The 3,983-nt window shown below is 40.2% G+C and overlaps 1 protein-coding gene across 3 annotated transcripts in view; it reads right to left on the bottom strand.

The window, feature by feature from the left end:
• klhl5 (kelch-like family member 5) overlaps nucleotides 1-3,983 on the bottom strand; it is a 50,019-nt gene that overhangs the window by 24,019 nt on the left and 22,017 nt on the right. The gene's annotated exons all lie outside the window — the stretch shown is intronic.

Below are 3,983 nucleotides of genomic sequence, written 5' to 3' on the forward strand. Positions count from 1 at the left end.
GAGCCGGGGAGCCGCTACTCGACATTCCAGGGCTCAGCACGAAGAAATGGCGGGGGAGAGCCCGTGCCGCTCTGCCGTTAAAGCTGGACGCTGAACCGTAAGCGCGTCTCTCTTGGCAACCGCACGCCCGTTTACCGCGACTGGAGATGGCCAGAGTAATATAGCGGAGTATATTGACAAAGAGAGAGGAGAGAGAGGGAGGGAGGGAGGTCTGCACAGAGTTTTAACGCCAGTAGCCGTCAAACCAAACCACAAACATCTTCCACAAGGACAAATTCACTTCATATTTCTGCCAAATAATGCAGACCACAGGCATTTTGCAGCAAACAAGAGTGATCATTCTTGTATTTGTCACCATCATCATTCTCATCATCATTATTCAACAGACCAGATAATCAACCAGGAAGCCCTAAAATTTAATAGATGCATCCCCCCAATCTGGCACCAGTGGCCTAGGGCAATTTTGAGTCTGCATATGTGTGTGTGTGTGTGTGTGTGTGTGTGGGGTGGGGTGGGGGTGGGGGTGTTTGTGTGCTGTGTTCACACAGTCAGGTAAGCCTCTTTGCCAACTATGGCTGCAACTAGGGTTGGATTAAGAACCAAGCAAAGTGTGCAGCTGCTCAGAGACCCCAGGTCTCCAGGGGCCCATACACCTGTGGCTGTCTGATGAATAAACTGACCTGTCAGCACAGGATCAAACCAACAATCGTTAAATGATTTTGATTACTGATTCATCTGCCAGTTCATTTCTTAGCTGATCAATTCATTGTTTAGTTTATGCCCGTCAGTTTTCTGAAGTTCAAGGTGACCTCTTCATATTGCTTATTTCTGGCCACAGTCCAAAAATCTACATATTCCAAAGAGAAGCTGAAACCAATATATATTTGAGTAATCTTTTATGTAAAATTGCCAGGTGATAAAGTAATTGTCAGGTGAATGATTATTTAATTAAATATTTTGCCATCATCTTGATAATAAATTAAACATTTAACATATTATTCAAATAAGCAAATGTCTGGTTTTAGTGAGGATCTGTTTTCTACTGCTGAACTGAGTTTCTTTGCATTTGGATTTTGCATTGGTATTTTTTATTTATTTTACACTTCTGATAGTCGACCAAATGATAATTGAGAAAAGTATTGTTAAATTAATTCACAACAAAAATAATTGTTTCAGCAATAGTTGTATTACTCATATGCTGGACATGAATTTGTTCAGAGTCGTTGGGATTCACCTCAGAAAGACACTGCCCACATGGTAAATTGTGAAACTTTAGGGTTAAAACTTTGGATTTTTAGGTTAAAATTATGGTTAAGGTTGTTTGGCTGGTCCTTACTTTGTGAAACACATTTCTGTGAGTTAAGACTTGGTTTTAGGGCTCAGGTTAGAATTAGGTTTAGATTAGGCTTAAGGGAAGGCAGAGGAATTTATATTACAGTTAGCGTAAGGGGTTAGGGAATGCATTATGTCAATGAGTGTCCTTACAACGATAAAAGTACAAGTATGTGTGTGCTTGAGTGAGGGAACAGGGAGGTTTGTGAGGCCGTAGCAATCATTACATGTTCATCAAAGACTCTGAAATGTAATGAGGTGAGGGACACATCCTCTTTATCATCTTCATTTTCACCCTGTCTGGCTGTTCACTCCCTCCTCTCACCACTTTTTCTCTGCGAGTCTTTGTCACCGTCTTACTGCCAAGAAGCTATCAGGATTTGTTTACATGCCTGGCTGAAATACTGTGAGCACATGTGCACATTTACTGTTTGTACCACCACAGTGAAGGACCCGAGTATCCTTGAAATTGTAATTTCACCTACACCCCTCACACCAAACACACACACCTCCACCATTTTATTTCTCTTTCAGTGTCTTCACAAAGCACTCCATCATTACACTTCTTTTCCATCTACATGACCTTCTCTTTCTACTGTTTCCTTCATCTGCAATGCAGCAGCTATTCATAGACAGTAATGATCAGTGGGAGCGGGCCCTGTGGGAACTGTTACATCCAGATGCCTGGGGCACCCAGCAGACCAGCAGCAGACCTTCCGCAGTAAGCAAAGGATGTCCACAGGATGTGCCGGAGCCACGTAGCCGGAACATGGTGTGCTCTGGATGGAGGCCCACCAGCAGCAGGAGAGGAATGCTTTAGGAGCCCCACTCTAGCAACAATCAATAAGTCAAACAGCCAAGGTCAGTTTGTGAATTATACAGACGGGAGATATGTTACTCATAAATTGGCTCTGCAGACTAGCAGCCAGGCCAAGAGACTAATTTTTTCCATAAATAATTGACTGAACAGAGCAAATGAATATGGTCAATATGATTTTTACTGCTTTTGTTTTCCAGATTCTGAGAAACAGAGGTCTTTTCTTCAGCTTCAAGATTTACTGACGGCTAAGTGCAGGACCACCCTGCTGCTCTATCTGATCAATACCACAAAGTCAATACACACACACACACACACATATACACATAAATACACACACATATTCTGTACAGGCTGCAAGGAGGCATGAAAACAAGCAGCAGTACCGGCAAAGCACAAAGAAACAAAGGGTCAGAGCAGAGGAACAGCCATTTCTAATCATTTTTAAAAATTATATACCTTATATACAATCTGATCTCAGACTTCATTTACAAAATGTGAAAATTAATCATGGGGCAATTGTGCAGGGTTGCACATCACAATAAAAGCAACATTTTTATCAGGGCTGTGATCATATACACTCACCGGCCACTTTATTAGATACACTTGTACATATAGTTGAATCTATACATTTATGACAATTTTGCCAAAAAGAAAAAGTTTGAGCTTCATAAACACAGATGTTAAGGCGGAAGTGTTGCAATGAATTGCCTACAATTGTACAGATGTACCTAATTAGGTGGCTGTTGAGTGTATGTTTATATGTAAAAAGGTCTGCCTCCCTTTTCAGGACATGCACAGACAAGTACTGTAGATTTGAACAAAGTTAGGTCAGGCACAAATGTTTTGGATCAAATGTTTTGAAATAGCAATAAGCTATTATATTTTTTCTATTGAAATCATGGTGTTGTGACATATGACTGCATCCAGCTCATGCTTTTCATTGCATTATTTATGTAATTGCTTTGTATTTCCTATTTTCTCATTTTGTATTCCTTGAGGATGGTCTTGTGTCTGTGATACAAATAGGTTTTGTATTGGGAATAACTGCCTAAATGTATATACAACTAAATGTTCCTATTTCTGTTTGCTTTGTGTCATCATGTTTAAATTACTAACACATCCCAGGAAAAGAGTCCAGATCACTGCTTTCCTTTAATGCCTTTACAATGGTTACCAGTTTATTACAGAATCGATTTTAAGATTTTCTCATTACTTTTAAAAGGTCTTCATAGCATGGCCCCAGACTATGTCTTTGAATTACTGCGCCCTTATCAGCCTGCACGCAGTTTGATATCCTCAGGCAGGAACTTGGTGGCAGCTCCCATGTCGAGGTGTAGCCTACTGTAAGACCAGAATAGGATAGAGTGTTTGCTGTAGGGTGCCTCAGCTCTAATGAAGCCGGGCTTGCTAAGTCAGCATCTTCTTAAAAACATATTTTTGAGAAGCAAATTTAATCAACAGGTTTCTTTTAACCTGCTTTTCCTGTTTAATGGTGCAATGATTTTTACAAGCTTGACATGTGTAAGTGTATACTGTATGTGTTGGCTGTGAAATACATTTATATACATGCATTATGTTTCATTTTGTCCTTGTAAAGTACTTTATAGTCACTGGCTTTAGTATGTGCTACTAGCCACAAAACTCACATTAGTCTACATAAAGAGAATGGATTTAACATTTTACTCATGTGCTGTTTGAATGTAATAGCCCCTGTATTAAAGGGTTAGCTGGATAACTGCATAATACTGCCTTTTAAATTTCCACCCTGCAAAGTCCTCCCTCCTACTGAGTCCTTCACACTAACAAAATTAAAGACAGAGAGAGAAAACCA

Source organism: Monopterus albus, unplaced genomic scaffold (assembly GCF_001952655.1).
Source record: "Monopterus albus unplaced genomic scaffold, M_albus_1.0 scaffold322.1, whole genome shotgun sequence".
Classification (NCBI taxonomy): Eukaryota; Metazoa; Chordata; class Actinopteri; order Synbranchiformes; family Synbranchidae; genus Monopterus; species Monopterus albus.